Consider the following 19,980-nt stretch of genomic DNA (forward strand, 5'->3'; position numbering starts at 1 on the left):
ATGTGCCTTTGGCTGTTCCCTATGCACACACAGGATTTCCCAATTCTCCCTCTGCTTCCTTTCCCCCTGGATGAGCAGGTACATAATAAAGAATATTTGGATTTAAAATAAAAAAATTAGAACAATCTTCAATGTCACTTCTTGAGCTTTCTGCTTCTCTCTCTGGCAAGCACTGGGAGGCACCAGTGTACAAGCTAATGCTGCACTGGGAGGGAAGCCAAGCAGCTGACTCAGGGAACTTGCCTGTTTTTTTACCTGCTTGTATGAATGCAAAGGTTCTCCCAGTAATTTTTGCTGTGGGATTCATGAAAGAGATAAAACACCTTGGAGACAGTAGCAGGATCACTTTAGGGCTGCAAATCCACTTACCTAGCTAGGCTGGAACCAATTTGTCAAAGGCAAAGCCGCTGCAGCTTCTTTTTTTTTTTGTCTCTCTAGTCTTTAAGGAGCAAATCATCATTCTTTGTGCTAAATATTGGCACTCCTGGTCTGAGTGTTGGGGCTTTGTTCTTGGCCTGAGGGATCCAGGAACAGACTGGAGGGTTTCCGAGAGACAAAAACAGCAGCTTAATTAGTGGGAAGTCTGGAGGCATACATGCATACATTTCTGGTACTTAATCCATCTGCAGTAAACTGGTTGGAAAGCTAAGTCAGACGGAGAAGGATTTGAGTCAAATTTGTCCCCAAAACTCTGCTAATAAATGGGCAAAGGATGACGCTGCCCTTTACTGTGAAAAGGAATAAAAATGTGGGTACCTGGATGGCAGCGGGCAGCTTTGAGGGGGGGAAAAGGACATGTAGGATCACTTCTAGGCGTGACATCAAACCTTGCTGTCTGTCCTGGGGTGTATCCCATAATCCAGTGCTGGACAGGAAAGCCTGAGCTAGAGCTGCCTGATGTCACTAGGTTGCTTCCAGTGAGCAACCAAACTGGGTCTGAGAGATGATTTGCTGGTGCTGAAAGGGACCTTGCAGGATCTCATTAGTTCTTCCTCCTTCTCAGCATCATATGCCCTGCGATTAACTTGTTTTTGTGATAACCACATCTTCCTCCTGCCTCTTTTGCTGGACGCCATGCCTATTTCTGTATTCCCTCCTCCATGGTGGCAGGGGAAATTAGGTGGGTGTGCAGAAAAAAACCTGGGCCCACCTCACACTACAGAGGGCAGCATGGAGACGTAAAGGATAAATGGAGGGAAAGAAGGCAGGGAAGAGCAGAACTGGGGCACTTGGGACTGCCGGACTGTACCCTGGTTATGTCTGCTCCAACCTAACCCTAATCTCCAAGATGCCTGAGCTCCCCAGGGCACATGGAGGGAGAGGTGACACTGGGTGCTTCTTCTGGAGAAACCTGTGCATTGGCAAGAGGTGACAAAGCTCAGTGCTGAGGCTGGGATAGGTAACAAGGATGGATTTTGCCTGGCTTAATCCCACAGTAAATTTGCTGGTTTTTAGGGGTGAAGGGGAGCTGCCTGGCTGGGGAGGAGAGTTGTGTTGTTACCTACTCCTGGTATCACTGTGTGGTCAGGGATAAAATTCTTTCCCAGCCAAAAATACTAGGCTTTCCCAGCAATTTCTTCCCCTGTAGTTGTTGGTTTGTTTGTTTGTTCTTCCTTTCCTTGTCATTGCATAGAGAGTGACAGGCTGTCATGCTCCACTTTTACTGTTGAAGAGAGGGGAAGTTTTCTTTGCTACTTCGCCACAGTTGGGTCTCCGATTAGCATATTTGAAAAATCCCCACCAACAGCCAGTGTTACAGCAGTGGGAGCAAATTAACCTTGTGTTGAAATGACGCTGACTTGCAGCACATCAGATTTATGACTTAAGATACGATCTCAGGGGATTGCTTTTGCTTTAATGATCTTGCTTCCCATTCAGAAAGGTGACTTTAGAGCCTGCTGGTAATGAAGCAGCATAATTACACATAGATTGTTATTTAAAGTTTTTTCAAATGTTAAAAATATGATTTCAGGTTACTCTTTAAAGCCTGCTGCTTCTCATCTTGAGCTGAGTCTTGCCCGCCTGCTACCATGCTGGCCGGTGCTTGACAACCAGCCACATAGATCTTTGTGTCTTTTCATTATCTAACAGCTGAGTGAGGTTTTGATGAGGTTTTTGATGAGGCTTTGATACAGAAATGAGGTTTTAATTTGATCACCTTTGCTCATTTGAAACCTCAGTGAATTGCTTCTGATTGCTGACATGTTACCGAGCTGATCTGATGATAGAGATCGATGCTCAATACAGAGGGGACTTACTTAAACACAGGAATACATGTCGTATTGAATTTAGACAACCCTTAATTCTTTCTCACTCTTCTCTCTCATATATATTTTAGAATGTGTCAGGACAAAGCACAATATTTTTGCTGGATTATTTATAAAAAAAAAAAAAAGAAGAGTAGATTAGTAGGTTTCATAGTATGAACTGAACTCATTCAGTTGTTTCAGTCACAAACAGAAAACATCCAAACTTGATTTGTTTTTGTTAAACTTGAAATGCTGCAATTTTCATTCCAACTGATACTTCACTGTCAGCTATAATCTCAATAAAAGTCAAAATGAAAACATCCTGAAAATGAAATATTTTGTTCAAAGCAAGACACTTTTTATCCAGGAAGGCCCAGAAACAGCAACAGTAAGCTGTGATCAAAGAGTTTTATCATAAAGATTTTAAAGATGGGTATAACTGGTCTTGGTCCCTGTGTGACAGTCTCAAGTAGATAAAATTCAGTGTTTGGTCTTGTTTGGACCCTATTACCTTTTAAGACTGACTCAAAAATTGATATGCTTAATAAATTAATGTCCAGTCAGCTGTATAGCACCCACACCGATTGATGTACTGAGTAACTACGGGCTTCAGTTGGTTAACCATGGGGCCTACCGTTGCTTTGAGCACACTTGGGTATGTGAGCAAAAAAGGAGAAGAGCTTTGAGAATATCTTTGACCTGGGTTAATAAGCAGCTCTTCCCTTTGGATCGTATCTAGCCATTCATCACTGCCTGGGAAGAAAATCAATCCTTTTTATAGGAATGAGCATATTCAATAACGCAAAAGGTCATGGCATTATACACAACACGGCGGTGTCTTAAATGAGTGATGGGCTATGGCTTTATCTTTTAAAACCTGCACATTCATATTTCAATTTGTCAGCAGCAACTGAGGCACCCCTTGGAAACTCATCTGCCTCAGCATGTTGTGCTGGCCAGGAAACCCCTGGTGTGAGGACTCCCTTCCCTTTGGAGTCCACTTTGTTTATTCACCTTGAGAACAGTCTTGGTCAGGTGGGACTGATTTTCTACCTAGCAGAGTATTGTTTGGTGTTTGCAATGGAACAGGCATTAACCTATGTCACTGGCAGAAGCAGATTCTCAAGGGACATCTTCTCTGAGATCTTGACACCATTTTGGACACAAACTAGATGGCCAGAGTGTTTGCAAAGATAAATATATATGATTTTTTTTCACGAGGGGTGTAAAGTCTCCAGATTTTGTGGCAATGCAAATTACATTAGTTTACTAAATGGGGGAAGAGGGTATTTCCACTTTGATTCACATAGTAGGGTATAATCGAGCTAGCTCAGTTAGTGCTATGGTGACATTGAACATAAGGCTGCTGTATGATCTTCTTGGATATTTGGGAATTAAGGTCAAGGTCAAGTCTACAATGAGTTGCAAACCTGAGTTCCACAGCAGCTGGCTGGGGAGCTGCTCTCTATAAAAGGACTGTTTATTTTAGTGGACAAGTTGAATATGCAGCAGCAATGAGCCCTCTCAATGACGAAGGCAAACAGCATTTTGGGTTGTGTCAGTGACAGTGTGGCCAGCAGATGAAAAGAAGGCATGGTTCCCTTCCAGCTGGCATTTGTGAGACTTCATCTGGAGCGCTGAGTTCAATTTTGGACATTCCAGTAAAGAAAGACGTCAATATACTGAGCGAGTCCAGTTGAGACAAAATGATTATAGGGCTGGAGCACATGGCGTAGAAGGAGAAACTGAGAGAACTGGGTTTGCTCAGCTTGAATAAAGGGTTGCTAAGGGGAAGGCAATTGCTGTATTCAGCAGCCTAATGAGTGGTTATGGAGGAGACAAAGCCATACTTGTCCAGAAAAAAGATGAGAAGCAACAAACAAAAGTTGCAAGAACAGAAATTCCAATAATATATATAAGGAAATGTTTTTCACCGCGAGAGTGGTCAATTACTGTGGCTGGGATCTGGAGAGATTGTGTCATCTCCACCCTCGAAGACAGTAAAACTGGACTGGACTTGACTGGGCATCCTGGTGAATGTTGAAGCTGGCCCTACATTGAGCGGCAGAGTTGGACTCGAGATATCCTGAGATTCCTTCAGACTAAATTGTTCTGTTCTTTTAGTAACTCTAGCTACTTTACAGTAGCAGAAACGTAAACCTACTTTATGACAGAGTCGAGACTGAATATGTGGGGAATAGAACTGTGCTGTGATGGATGCAGAGATTTATGCATAACTAAAAGACAAAAGAGCTGTCTAAAATCCTTGAGAGAAACTGCTTAGATGGCTGTGAATGGCTCAATTAAAAGGATCTCAGCTGTAAACCTGTGACATTACATGAGGATACAAACAAAGGGAAATGGACGAGCAGGAAAGTCGCAAAGATTTTAATTGGCCTGTGGGTACTGAATACAACAGACTGGATTTAGAAGCAGCAGTAATTTTGGAGTGCAAGCCATTTATGCCAAGGATCAGTAAGCACTGTTTATGGCAGCATTTGAGAGCTTGTTAAAGTGTCACAGAGGTAAGGGAAATAAATGCTCAGGTCCCATGTGGCCTTTGGCTGCTGGGAGCATTGGTCACTGTTTGATACACTAGAAGAGAATGGAGGATTTAAGTGTAGTAAAGATGAAAGGAAAGCTGAAGCTTGAGGAACACAAAAAGAGGACCTTCAGTCAAGTTATGAGATGATACATATTGAGGAACTTGAGCAGCAGAACTAGTTTCAGAGCATCTTTGATCATTCAACCCCTTTCTTTAGGTTGGATTTGTGGACAGATTTCTAAGACTTGTGCTACTGAGCCCAGCTTACGACATTACTCAATTTGATGGTTTTTTTCCAATTTGAAGACCTGAAGTGTTCTCATTTTCAAGTGACCAGCCTAGGTCTCAACAGAGAGTCCCATAAGCCAAAGAGATTGACGGGCTTTGACACAGCTGTGGAGCTGAGAGGATGGGTGTTCAATTCCTGCTCTCTGAGGATCCCCTGTGTGACCTGCAGGTCACTTAGGGCTGTGCTCGAGCTCCATCAGACAGGCACAGAAATCAGTCGTCATGGCTAGCAGTGTGCCTGAGCTCAAGAACATGAATTAGAGCACCTGATCTCTGGACTCAAGTCCACTTGAGACACACAGATCCGACACCAACATAAAGCTCTTGCGGATACAGGGATTTCTCACTTTCTCTAAATCTTCCTTCTTCCTAAATAAAATAGCTGCAGAACTTTTTCAGTGGACTATTCTCTGTCAAAGAAAAGTTCAGTCGGAAGATGCCTAGTTTGATGAAATTTCACTCCAGAACACCAGACAGAGCATGTTGAAACTTCCAGTTCAGCAATAAACAAAAAAAGAAGTTGGAAGTCTTGATACAGCATTCCCTTTTATTGCTGTTGGGAACATTTGAACAACCCTGGGTAGGATTTATTAAAAAACCAAAAATCTTCGACTTTTCTGCTTCTGTTGTGGGATGTCAATCTTTTTGAAGGCACATTTAAACAGAGAGGAATAATCTGATCTCAAAACAGCTATTCCTTTCTCTTATCCTTAGTTTCTTCTTTACTTACATGCAGGATTTTCAGGAGTGCCTTCTAACTCTATAAACTTAGGTTGGGTAAGTTTATAGTTGTCCAGAGAGAGGCCACAATTTATGACTGAAGCTTGCAATCTGCAAGCAACTGGTTGCAAAGTAGATGGGCATAATTTCAGTGCCCAAATGCTTGACGGTAAAATCCACAGCCGTTGTGTCAGCAAATGTGATACGTACAGCACCTTGTACAGCCGGACCCTCTTCTCTAGTGGAACCCCAGAGTTGTTGCTGCGTTAAAATGACTGTTATTCCCACCAGTAACTTATTCCGCTGTGCTGGTTTTGGCTGGGATAGAGTTAATTTTTTTCACAGTTGCTAGTATGGGGCAGTGTTTTGGATTGGTGTTGGAAACAGGGTTGATAACACAGGGATGTTTTAGTTATTGCTGAGCCTTTTCTGCTCCTCACATCACCTTGCCAGTGAGTGGGCTAGGGGTGCACAAAGAGTTTCAAGGGGACCCAGCTGGGACAGCTGACCCCATGTGACTCGAGGGATAGTCCATACCGTATGGTATCATGATCAGTATATAAAGCTGGGGGAAGAAAGAGGAAGTGGAAATATTGGGAGTGATGGTGTTTGTCTTCCCAAGTAACTGTTAGGTGTGAAACATGCCTGCTGATGGGAAGTGGTGAATGAATTCCTTTATTTTGCTTTGCTTGTGCATGCGGCTTTTGCTTTACCTATTAAACTGTCTTTATCTCGACCCATGAGTTTTCTTACTTTCATTCTTCAGATTCTCTTCCCCATCCCACCCGTGGGAGTGAGCGAGTGGCTGTGTGGGGCTGAGTTGCCAGCTGGGGTTAAACCATGACATCCCCTAAAGAGAAATCATAGCAACAGCAGAGCTTGTAGGTCCACTGGAAGAAGTTCTCTCCCTGGCTAAAGGAGCTGTTTTCTGATTTCTACCATTTTAGGACCTGAACAGTGGTTTACTTTAACCCATGAGAATCAAGGTAACCTGAAATTTCTTAAGAAAAGCCTTTTTGTTTGATTTATTCTCTCCCTTTTTTTGGTTTTGCATAAAATGTTGCTGGGCTGCATTTACCACAACTCTCCCCAGCAAAGGAGTAATTACATTTATTGGAAATGCTTCCTGATCACATATTCATTTACCAGCTGCTAAAGTAAAATGAACTGGGCAAAGTGCCACTGGAGAGTTGGGTTCATAGGCTGGAGAAAGCAAATGAAACAACTGCTCAGTGTACAGTTGCTTTCCCTCTCCAGCAATTCATTATCCTTCTGTTCAGCTGATTTAGGAAGTTAAAAGGCAGGATGGCAGGATGTGATACTTTTTAAGATGAGAATAGCTTTGGGGTTGCCAAATTTACCTTTGAGTCCTTCTCGCTCTTGCTCTTCCAGTACCTGTCTTCTGAACCCCACAATCAGCGTGAAAAACAACCAGCTCTAGCTCCAGGTCACCAGATGCAGAAAAGCCCCATAGCACATATAGATACCACTGACACTATCAATCAAACCCGCCGACCACCCAAACCCCACCGAAGTGCTGTGAAATACTGCTGAGGCCATATAAGTCATGGAAACCACTGTATTTTATTGTACAGAGCCAAGTTGTGGGACCCACCTCTCTGGTCTGCAAGGGAAGTCCACTCAACTACTTGCCTGGTGAAATAGATCTCTCCTTCAAAATGAGCTGTAATGCAAAACAGAAAGACCCAGCAACAGGAGACTCTTAGATGTCTATAGGTTTGCCTGTGTTTTAACATACCAAACCATGCCAGAGCTGTGGCAGAAAAGCATTAAAGAATTAGCATAGAATGGTTTGGGTCAGAAGGGACCTTAAAGCTCATCTAGTTCCAACCACCTGCCATGGGTTGCTAGACTGGGTTGCTCAAAGCCCCATTCAGCTGGCCTTGAACGTTTCCAGGGAAGCTATTCTCACAGAAGCACATACCCTAAAAGAAAAGTTCACTGAGACATCTTCTACAAGTCTACAGGTGTCTCCTGCGCCCCTCCTTCCACAGTTTAGAGACATCACATGAAACACTGCAGGCTCAGGAACCCGATGGAGGTGAGAACCAAATGCAAAGCTTATCTGAAAACCCACCAAGCCCTGCACAAGCACACATGAGAAAGGGATAGATTTCATTCAGAGCACCAAGTACTGCCAGAGACCCCATGAAGATGAAAAAACCAGCAACAAACCAGCAAGAATTAGCCAGATGGGCAAAATAGCACAGGCAGAAACCCTCTGGTGCTCACGAGAGAATATTTTTCAAGGCATGACCCATTTATCTCCGATCACTCAATTTCATCTCCAGGGAAGACCTATAAAATCTGTTGAAACATGAGTCTATCAAGTAAAATACATAAATCTACTAGACGTGGAAAATCAATAGACATTGATTTTATGGTGTATTACTTTCCCCCACCCCCATGCTGTATCTCATTCCCCCTGGCAGTGGCAGGCAAAAATAAATAAATAATTAGATTCCTACTCTCCTCCTCTCCATCCCATAATTTTGCATCTCACGAAGGCTAATAAGCTTAATGCCTTACCTGAGGTCTGCCGGTGCTAACTGCTTGCTTCTTTCAACCTGCCTAAATGTCAAACGTATTTAGATTTGGAGCATTTCCTCTCATCTTATATTTAGCTTCAATATTTATGTTTTGATTTCAGTCTGAAGGAGGAACTGTATGTTCAGAAATTTTTCTTTTTTCTTTTTCCATATATGATGGTTGGTCTAATAAAAGATAGGAGCTCACCCTCTTTGGCTCTGTTTAACACATGAAGGGAAGGAACTCGGTGGCTTATCTCTAAAGGTTAAGGGACATTTCTCTGATTTTAAATTTAAAAGTTGCATGATAGTCTTTCTATCACTTATCATCTTGGGTGCTCTTTGCCGATGTGGATGCATTGCTTTTTATCTAGAAATTTAGTCGATACTTGTCAGTATGAAGATTGCTTATTAGACTCATAAAATTCACACAGAGTGTGATAGTACACATCCTAGACAAGCAGACACTGGAACAGGGCTGATAAAGGCTTCAATTACTTGAAGAGAGCTTAACATAATTGCTGCTTTTCTTCTGCAAAGAGATTTCTACAAAGCATATAAAAGCAGCGCTTAAAAAGAAATTATTTGTGGCATAAGTGGTGCGATAAACATCTGAATACTAATGTGGTTCTGGTAAAAAGCCATATAAATTTGTGTCTTTGAGCGCTTCCTTTCCCTAATTTACACACACTGAGATTTGGTTGTCTGAATATCAGTTTCTAATGACATTTGAGGGTTTTCTATTTGGTCCTGTGCTACCAGCCCAAGAGAGTTTGGGTCTCCTGTAGGTTGTTTCCCACTCCTGTGTAGACATCTCAGATGCCCCAACAACACGCAGATGTCATTAGATATCTGTGTTTAGGCAAATGAGTTGAGCCCTGTGTATAAGAACCTGAATTGTCTCTTTTCTAAAGTTTAGCCTTCAAAAGACAACACCAAGAGAAGATTTCTGCTGAAATCCCAGATCTTCTGTCCAGGACAGTGGGTGGGGAAAGGAGCATCTCAGCTGGGTCAGGTGTAACCACTGCTCCTTTTCTGAACGGGACAGAACAGACATTTCAAACTCCAGGTGATTGCTGTGACCTCTAAGCCCTTTGTGTCCCTCAGACAAAGTACTCTGTTCCTGGTGGCATTTTAAACACTGCAGAGGTGCAGTCATTTGATCAATGCTCAGAGATCACAGCAGGAATAAGTTGGCTACAATATCGATTCCTGTGGGAAAACAGGAATCTTCTCCTGTGTTGTCACTGAACGATTTAATTGGTCTATTTACCTAGACCAATTTAAATCACTTAAATTGGTGATTTTAAACAATTAAATATGTTTAATTTTTTTTTTGTTTAAATTTACTCTTTGGCCACTTGGTTTGACAACTCCCTGCTGTGTGGCATTTGTGGTCTGTGTGGAGTGAGTAAGCCCAGGACATTGATGACAGTAGCAACTTCAACAGTGAAAGACTTTCTGCTTGTTCCTACAAATGCTCACTTTATTATTTTTTTAATTTCTTTTTGCATATTAAAGTCTTTTTATACAGATTCCTGTGGCCATCCATACCAGCACTTTCCAGGATCATGTTAATCTGCTCTGCTTGGATGGCTGCTTTATTACAAGATGATCTGTGGTTGGACTGCATTTAGCAGAGCTCTGTGGGGTATGGAGGCAGCCATTGGTGACACAAAAATGCACACACACAGACATATATGAATTCTACAAGTATGTAAAGGTACAGAAATACATATCCATGAGAAGGTGTGTTTGTGTGCATGCGTGGAGGAAGATCATGGAATAATAGATTCTTAGAATACCAGGTTGGAAGGGACCTCAAGTATCATCTGACCCAACCTTTTTAGACAAGCATGACCTAGACTAGATCGCAACACCCTGTCCAGCCAAGTCATAACAGCTTCCAGTGTTGGAGAGTCACCACTTCCTTGGGGAGGTTATTCCAATGGCTGATTGTTCTCATTCTGAAGAATTTTCCTCTGGTGTCTGGTTGAAATCTCCCCAGGAGTAGCTCGTGCCCATCACCCCTCATCTTTTCCATGTGGCTCCTTGTCAAAGGGACTGTCCATCTTCTTTGTAGCCACCCTTTAAATACTGGAACATCCATCCTCTTCTTAGCCACCCTTTTAAATACTGGAGCAAAGGTCATGTGCATCTGTATTTGACATGTCCATCATCTTGCAAACCTGACATGGCCAACATAAACTTGCTCTTTTTAGCCAAGAAAATATCTCCAGCCTCATTCATGTCTTGGCAGTAGCTAAGCGTGGGATTTTATTGGGGGAAGTTAATTTATCTCTGTCTTTTCTGTTGACCTGGAGCCAATCTGAAGTCACATTTATTTGAAAAACCTCTCTTGAAGTCTGGGTTTTCCAGCACCCTCTGTTAAGCTTTCACTTGTCTATAACTGTTGTAGCTCAGGTCATCTTCTGTTTTTATGCATCTAAGTTCAAAAGAAATGTCTGGATTCTCAACTGGGATAAACCAGTGACACACTCAGTGATGGGGCTGCTGGGATTTACACCTGCAGTAGGTGGGACATCCATACGGATGGGCCAGCTTTGCCATGGGCTGTGACAGCTGAAGTCTCTTTGTTGAGGCTTTTTCAGCAGCAGCAGCTCATCACCAAAGTCATTCAAAATCAGCACCACCACTTTTCATTGCTGAGAGACTGCATACCCAGGGAGGATGGGCTGCGATGTGCCCAGCCAGGCACTCCTATGGCTTCCTATGACACATGATGGTGTCTAGGAGGATTATAACTTTTAGGGATCTTTCTTTCTGGAAGATGAGGTGATGCTCCAGGGGTGTGGAAGGATGGTAGATAGCTGGACAAGCCTTTTCTCAATCTGTCCATCCTAACTATTTGTGCTTCAGCTAGAAAAACCCAACTGTGGCTCTGTTTGAAGATAACCTCTATGTTGTGAAATGTTTCTCCTTTCTTTATTGAGTTTACTGCCCCGAGTTTTCTGTGTTAGGACCATGGCCAAAACTCATGTCGATTTCCCAGAATAACTCTTGCCCCATCAGCTCCTGGAATGTTTCCTCTAAGCAAAGCCAAGCTTACTGTCCTCATGCCAAGCTGAGCTGTTGCAAAGCCAACTGTGAAAAGTTCCTAGCAGTGAAGGGCTTTTGTGTGTGAAGATGCTCTTTTTTCCATAGCCTGTGCATATTACAGGTATGTATGGAAGGACAGGCTACTGTGCTTATCCAAGCCCTGACTGACACATATTCATGACCTGGTTGCTGTAGGAAAATGTATCTTGTGATATGGTCTTTGATTCTCTGGGTTTGTACTGGGAGATGTCACAGAATCATAGAATGGTTGGGGTTGGAAGGGACCTCTGGAGGTCATCTGGTCCAACTGCCCACGCTTAAGTAGGGCCTTCTAGAGCTAGTTGCCCAGGACCACGTCCCCCTTAAACAAGCTGAATTTTCTTTCGAACTACAACTTATGCCTCTAGAAGTTGGATAAATCCTTTAAAAATAACAATGAAACCCATTTGTCTTTCCAAAGGGAGGTTTGCCACAAGCATTATTGCATTATCTTTCACATGGGATATTTATTTTGTTTTGATTTAATTTATATCTATTATCATTTTAAAAGACTGCAAATTTGCTGTAGGAAACAAAGCAGTCATGCTGTAATGAAGTATCTTCCGTTCTGAAGAAATTGCATTCAGTCTACAGCATTCCTCTCATCCATCAAGTATTGATTTGAGGGGAGAACATTTAACAAAACTGCCAACTGGTTCCAATCTGTTTGATCAGCATAAATCCAGAGCAACTCCTTAGAAATCAATGAAATCACAGTGATTCAGAAATGCTGTGATTACCTGAGCAGATGGATGAGGACTCAGTGGAGAAAGCTAAGTGAGAGTGATCTGATCAAACTGGGAAGCTAGCAAAAGAGTTGAGCTCAGCAATTTCACATTTCTTGAGTGGACCATGAGGGTGCTTGGATACACATTTGTTTGGGTGCGTTCATCTGTTGCGTACTGAAGCTGGCATGTGGGTGGCTGTGTGTGCGAGAGGCATGTGCATGTATGTGTTTACCGTGGGTGCGGGTGGTAACCCAGGAGGGGGATTGATGTATTAAAAGGAAACACTGAGGTTAACTCATCTGTAAAATCTTCCCATAGTGGTAAACAAAATGGTTCTTCTAGACCGCAAAATAAAAGGGCCAGCATTTGAGCTCAAGTGCTAGAGGCTGGATTGTCCCAGCTTCTTAACTGCTCACTTACTCATGGGCTCTCTTACTGCTCACTTACTCCAGATACAGCTTTCCAAGACCAGGCGTGATTTTGGGAGTAGGATATAAAACATCAGGTTTTGAATATCTCCAAGCATGGAAACTCCACAACCTCTCTGGGTAGCCTGTTCCACAGTGAAAAGGGTTTTTTCTTGTATGTAAGTGGAATTCCCCATATTTTGGTTTATGCCCATTGCCTTTTGTCCTGTGGGCACCGCCTAGGAGAGTCTGTCTCTGCCTGCTTTCCACCCCCCTTCAGGTACTTGTACAAATTAACAAGATCACCCAGAGCTTTCTCTTATTGAGGCTAAACATCCCTAGCATTCTCGGCAGAGGAGTAATCTTAACTAACACGCAAAAATTAAACTTCAAGTCTAAACCAACACCCTGGACTCTTTTTGCATGAGAGAAACAGACACCAGTGGCACATACTTCAGTTCCCTTATCCTGCACACCTCAGCTGTGATTAAATTGCCTATACACAGCTGACGAAAACCATTTGAGGTGATATCTAATCCATTTGCATGGGACTGGCAGGTGTGACACAAGATTTACAAGAGAACAATGTCCTGGTGAAAAGGCAGCTGGAAGTCCAAAACAGGTTCAGATCTTCATGAAAGCAACTGATTTCACTTTAAATGTAGGAACCACTTGGCAGATTGAGACATCTTCATTTGGGTATGCACTAGAAGGTGTCTGTATGTGAGCTAGAGGAAGGATTTTGCTGCTCAGTATTTGCAGTTGGAACCGTTTGAAAGTGATGCCCTTGGGCTGCCTACTGTCTTTGTCCAGAATGGAAGGAAATCCTAGGGAAAAGCATGACAAGTAATGATCAAGCCATCATTAAAGCTGACCTCTGAACTGAATCCTAAATGTTAGGAGAGTTGTGCAAGTATATGAAGACAGCAGCAATAGAGATAAGGAAAATGAAAATGCTGGTTATGAAAACTGAACTTCCGAATGGGGAAAAATATTACCCAGTTTTATTACCTGGGACCAGAGTGCTTATGTTGTGTTCCAGAAAGAGCTTTGTCTTTAGATGTTAACAAGAATAGCTATCAAGAGTTATCACCACAATAAAACCAGTCTCTTTGAGTCCTCAGAAATGAATGAGAAAAAGGAGCAAGGAAACTTGAGTGGGACATCTGTGTGTCTCCTGATGTTGGATTTAAGGAACCACAGCCTGCCTCAGGATGAAGGTTCAGAAGGTTAATGTTGAGGTAGGGGATAGCAATGTGTGTTCAGCTGGATTTTACGTGGAAGGCTGTCTTAGCCACGGGTGGACGAGGACTCTCAAAGCTGATGTGAGAATCCCTATGTCACCGGGGAGAACAGGAGCTGTCAGCTAAAATCCTCACCTCATCCACCACAACATTTAGCTCTCATCCACAAGCCCAGCTGAACTGCAACCCCCACAGGCCCAGCCGCCTCTTGGAGAGCTTTGCAGGCAGCTAAAAACCAAAACAGCCTATAAACTAGCTTAAATTATGCTTCTTTTGGTAATAGGGTGTAAATTTATGCTCTAACACTGCAGAGCTGAGCTCAAAAATAATGGGTCCTGACGTGACAGAAATTTTTATGCCATTAGCAAACAGAAGGTGATGGATTACCCTTGTATTTTTGCTACTGGTTATGTCTTTACAAAGTGAATATAAAAGGTACCAAGGCTCTGCTATTTTCCTTCCTCTTTACTTTGTAGTAGCAGGGGATAACCAGGCGAGTTTTTATTTGGCCAAGGTAAATGTGTTGCTTGTTTTCCTTCTGGGTTCCTAGCAAGTAATGAACAAATACCCACGTCAGACATGACTGAACAGGGAAAACTGGCTCCTTCCCTGCCTGTGAAGTGCAGCGACTTGTAATTCAAAGTCTTTATGAAAAGGCAATGAGAACTGTGAAACTGGGTGTTAGGAGAAAGTAAATCTAACCTTGCTTGTGGGTGGTGGAACAGACCCCTCTGCATTAGCAAGCATGACGCAAAGCACCATAAATATTTTCGTGAATAAACAAAGTAGGATTTCTCTTGCTAGAGATGTAGAGAGGATAGAGTAGAAGCAGGTGCCTGGACTTGAAGTAGTGTTGTATGAAGCCATATATGTCCCCAGCTATATGTGCTGGTTTCTTCCTCGTGTATTGTCATCATCAGCTGGGGATACTGAACAGAACAGAATTGTGACGGGAGGGTATGGACCCCAATGCTAACAGCGCTCGTCACCATGTCTCACTTTCATCAGGACCTTTCTACAGTCATGATCAACACCATGAGTTTCAACCAAGGGAAACTAAGTCAAGGGCGAGAAGCCACGGTCACAGCTTTGTGAAGTGATGGAGTTGGAAGCAGAATCAACAGCTTTGTTGGTCTGGTCCTTGAGCTACCTAGTAGCAAACCAGATCTCCCCAGTCTGTCTTTACTTCCCTTTAGCCAGGGTGGGGGGATTGCCAACCCCCCGAGCATTGTGGGCATCAGAAAAGAGGTGGTTCAAATCACATTTGAGTTCAGGATACTACCCAGTGCCCCCAGTTCCTCTACCCTACTGCTGTGCCTGAAACTAGGAGCCCTGGTTCTTTCTCATGAGTCTTTCCTTCCATTCCTCTTCCAGCATCCCTGAGTTAATGACTGGGCCCAGTGAAAACACTGAGTTTCCATTGCTCATGTGTAATGGAGATGGGCTCCTGAGGGCAGATGATTGCCCTCTTCAGAGGGCTGGGATGAAACTTAGCTGTAGCAAAACAAGCTCTTTGCTTGTGTTTCACCCTTCAAAGGGCAAGACATCCTTGACGTGCCACATGCCCTGTTTTTTTCCTTACTGTGCCAATGGCTTTCTGCTCTGGCAGACCTGCCAGCATCTCTTTTTATTGTGCCTGACAGTGCCAAGTGATGTTTTTGTTTTTAATCTAGGGAAATGTTTAAGCCTGCGTGATCTCTGGAGGGCAGATGCTCTAATTGGCTGCTGCACATGGTGAGGAGGAAGATAGTGTTTCGTTACCTCCCAAAAGAGCAGATCTGAGCTGCCCATCAGCCAGGCACGGCTCTCCTTGTGCCTGCCAAATGTTGGTTTCTGTTTGAGGAGGCCAAGGAGTCCTCCAGCAAAGTGTTGCTGTCCAGACAGAGATGACTGGTCCAGCATGGGCTGACAAGTGGAACAGGGAGACAAATATCCACCTTTCTGGGCAAGGTGTGCGGTTGGGTTGGCTTAGAGGGAGTCAATGGTCAGGAGTGCCTGGACACAGCCTTGTCTGTCTACAGTTTTGGGTTTTTGGTAAGGGACATCGGTCACTCCTGAGTCAGACTTAACTTCCATTGTTAAAACATGCATTCTTACGCTGTTCTGCTGGGAGAAAGAGCCAAGATAGATAACTTCTGGCTTTGTATTTCTTGATGACATAAGTACTGTTCCTTCTGGAGATAAATCTCAGTGTCTCTTCTTGATTAGGGTTTCATTGCTATCCTAGGCAGGCTTCTTGGTGTTAAATTTGTGCTTAAGTTTCTCGTTAAAGAATTGTCTTTGAGCACTAAATACCTCCTGGCACCAGAAACCTCTGCTGAATCAAGATGCAGGATTTATCGGCTGCATGTTGAAGAAAACATAAACTGTGTAGCATCACGTTTGTTTGCAGTAATATGTCAGGGAAATTCTATTTTGAATGTTTTTTTGAGTTGGACATTTAGAGCATGCCTAAAAGCAGTGCAGAGGGAAGGAATATTTTTGAGAAAATAAAAAGGTCAAGCAGCTCAAGCTCAGATGCTTTGCTTGTGAGCAGGAAGGGAGGGCTGATGAGAGCTGACTCCTTGTGATTAAGGTAAAGACCTGTATAAGAACTGGAACTTATGACTGGTGGCTTTGCCTTGGTGCAAGGGAGAGGCAGAAGGTCCTTGCCCTGTGCCATTTACTGCCTGTACAAATCTATTTGGAAGGGCCTGGCTCTATTCAGTAGGCCTGGACTGGCTCTGAACATCAGTTTAAGTATGTACATGTGCACACCTAAAGCAGGGAAGGAGCTCTGTATGCTTCTGCAATTAGGAAGGACCTGAGTTAATTCCTCCCTGCTGCATTGCTTCCACCCTTTGAGCATTTTGCCCTTCTGGGTCTCTGTTCCCTACAGTAAAATGCAAATCATAATTTTTAGTGTCCCTGGGAAAGCCTGCTCTGACTGTGGACTGGTGAGGCAGGACTAGTTTTGGCTGTTCTGGCAGGGGTACATGCACTGGTCTCTTAAGTAAATTCACGGTGACAGAGTTCAACACAATGTCCTCTAGGTGCCTCTGTGAGAACCTGCATCCTTAACACCAGTTATACAGAATTTACCAGGATCCAATTGCTGTTTTCTTGCATGCCATTAGGTGGTGGTGGAGGAAACAGAACAGACATAATCCGCAGAGTTTCAAGCCGGGAAAACCAGAAAATTCCTTAAACTTCTCATGAAGGAAATATTCCTTTTTTTGGCTGCTCAAAGAAATGGAGAAATAGACAGGAGAGGGTGATTCCACGTGTGTGTGAAAGAGAGAAAGCTGGGGAAGGGGGAGCAGACCAGCAAATAGGGTTGCTGGTCCCTGCTCTTGAAGAGGGCAGTGGGCATCCAATGGAGACGACACAAAGCTCAGGTTTTGATAGGGGGATTACAGAGGAAGGAGAGTGAGAAGAGCAGAGAGGAAGCCCAGCAGATTTTCTCGCTGGCGATGCTGACACAGGTGGGGAAGGAGGGTGGGAAGGGGTGGGGAGCAATGCTGGAGAGAGATGAAAAGAGGCATGTGAACCAAGCAGGGCAATGGCAGCTTGATCTTGGGAAAAAAACCCTTCCTCACGTGAGCTCTCTTAATGGTTGATGTGTGAAAACTCGGAGCTTGAGAGGAATGGGAAGGGGGAGAAAATAAGCCAACTCAGAATAAGCAACCAACCACACGCAAAAATCTCAGTGCTTCAACTGACTGTGATGGGCTGGTTTGAAAAATGTTAAGTGTTGTCTTCACTGACCTCAAGGTGTCACATCATCAGCCAAGAAGACCTGGCATGTACCATGAACTGAACACCCTGCAAGAAATCTGTCTTGCAGCATATCGCATTTGTGCCCTCCTTGGTGTCAGTAGTGAGGGACTAGAGCCTGAACACCCTCCTTTTTGCCACTAATCCTAATCCAATGCAGCAGCTAATACTTGTGTTTCTTTTCACCTCTTTTTTCCTTTTCGTATCCACACTGTATATCCACAGGGTTTGATTTCACTGTCTTGCAAAATGAAGTACATGGAGGGGGCCTGCAGAGACTGAAGGCCCCCTCCATGAAGGTGCAAATCTATGGCATTTGGCATCTGCTCCTGCAAAACCCCAACCTCAAATAGTGCTTTCTGAGCTAAGCCAATGATAGGTGGGATCAGCAATGGGATCAGGCCAGTGTCATGCCAGCGGAGAAACAATTTGCCTCCAAGAGGAAGCCTCCAAAAAAATCCATCACCAGGACTGGAGGGCAAGAAACCACTGCAACCAGTTTTGCTGTAGCATCTCCTGCGTCCTTGCCCAAGCCTTTAACAATGAGAAATTAAAGCATCAAAAGTTCAAGTGCGTTAATATGAAAAGCTTCTGGTCCTTTGGAGGAGAATTCCCTTCTGGATGTTATTCTCAGCATCCAGAAATAAATATCCAGAAGGAAATATTCAGTGGTATCTCTCTTGTGTCTTGGGTCCCAGCATCCTGTGTTTTCCCCTTCACGAGCACAGAGCTTTTTTACTTTAGTGAGAGAATAACAGCCCTTCTCATTTGGAGGAGCCTGTCTGGTTTCAAGCCTGCACCTCGGTGCTTGAAGCTTCTTTGTGTAAAAGTGAAGTGCTCTTCGAGCTAGACAATGATGCTTGAATCCTGAGGCCAAACTCAGCCAGTGAATGGAGCACAGGAAAATTGCAAGGAAAAAAAGACATTGCCTGAGGATGAGGTGTAGAAAAAAGCAGTAATGGACTCTGAGTGCTTGGACTGGAGAAGCTGCTGATCTTGGCTAGTCTGAACCCAGGAATTGTCCATATTTCATTTAACCTGGTTCTCTCAGAGCATCGTATAGTTGCAAGTGCTCTTGTATCAAAGCTGGGTCTTGGTTTTCAGAGACGTGGATGTTCCCTTTTGGGCCGGGCTGGGTCAAATTCCCTTAGCATTATAAAAGCCATTTGGAGACCAGCAAGAGCAGCAGAGATCACACCAAATTGAACCAGGCACTCAAAAGACCTCAAGTCCACCATTATTTAATTTTTGACACAGTTTTCTTGAATTTCCCCAAAGAAAGGGTGGACAGATGCCTTTAAGAGACCTACCGTAGGCACAGTCAGAAGTGCACTGTTACGTGGTGTGAGTGTGTGTCTTCATGTGCAAAGCAGCCTTTGAGAGGCTGGAATAAATATTTGCCTCAGGAGGAATTTAGCAGTGTCTGTATTTGAAGCTGACACCAAGCTGTGGCCATCACCCCGTTTTCCTGATTACTTCTAGAAGTCTTCATGGATCAATGGGCAGAAATGGTGCTGCTGGCACATGTCAGTGATAAGTAGTGTCCCTGCGCTGCTCTGGTGATAGAAGAAAGTCCAGGCACCACAAGTGTTACCGGTTGCCACTGGGTTAATAGGGATTTGTTCACATCTTGAAATCTGGGGCCATTTTATACCGCTTCTCCCTAGAGAAAGGACATAAGGAAACAATGCAGTCAGGTGTGGCACTGCTGCACTAAGTATATTCACCACCAGGTTTCCTTTTTTTTTTCTTTTATTTTTTTCTGTTTTGTAGGCAATCTCTGCAGCATGAGACACAATTGACCTGGTTTCTCTTGAGAGGAATAAAATAGGGATGCAGGCTACCTGGAGTTATTAAAAAGCCAATTTCATGTTGTTACAGCATGAATGACACTGCTCTAGCCCAGTTTGCATCCTGTTGTAGATGGTTTTCGTGACCAGGAACAAAACTGCTTCACCTAAAGGTAGGTTGTTTAAAGAAAAGTAAATGTTCAGATACTCTAGTGATGACACCCACATAAATATTTGGATAGGCAGAAGCCTTCTGTGGCAAGGGGACTATGCAAAGAATGCCAAATACTCAGCAAAGGATATAAATGGATGGCAGAGCAGTTCACCAGGTTATTTCTGCTGTAAACACAGGAATGAGTTTATAACCCAGCAACCATGAAAAGATTCTTAGTATTTCAGAGAAGTTTGATCCCAATGCTTTGGTGCCTCTTCCGTGAGCTGAAGCGGGTCTAGTAAAGTGGAGGTACTGCTGCAACATCTGGACTGTATGAAGAAGGTCACTCCTTTTGACCTTCTTATTTCTGATTAAATTGTATTTAGCTAACCCCTAACCTGTGCATATTCATTTAGTAGTCACCTGTCTGCATCAGCAGCTGTTGGAAAGG

This window comes from Strigops habroptila, chromosome 1, assembly GCF_004027225.2.
Source record: "Strigops habroptila isolate Jane chromosome 1, bStrHab1.2.pri, whole genome shotgun sequence".
In the NCBI taxonomy this organism is placed as follows: Eukaryota; Metazoa; Chordata; class Aves; order Psittaciformes; family Psittacidae; genus Strigops; species Strigops habroptila.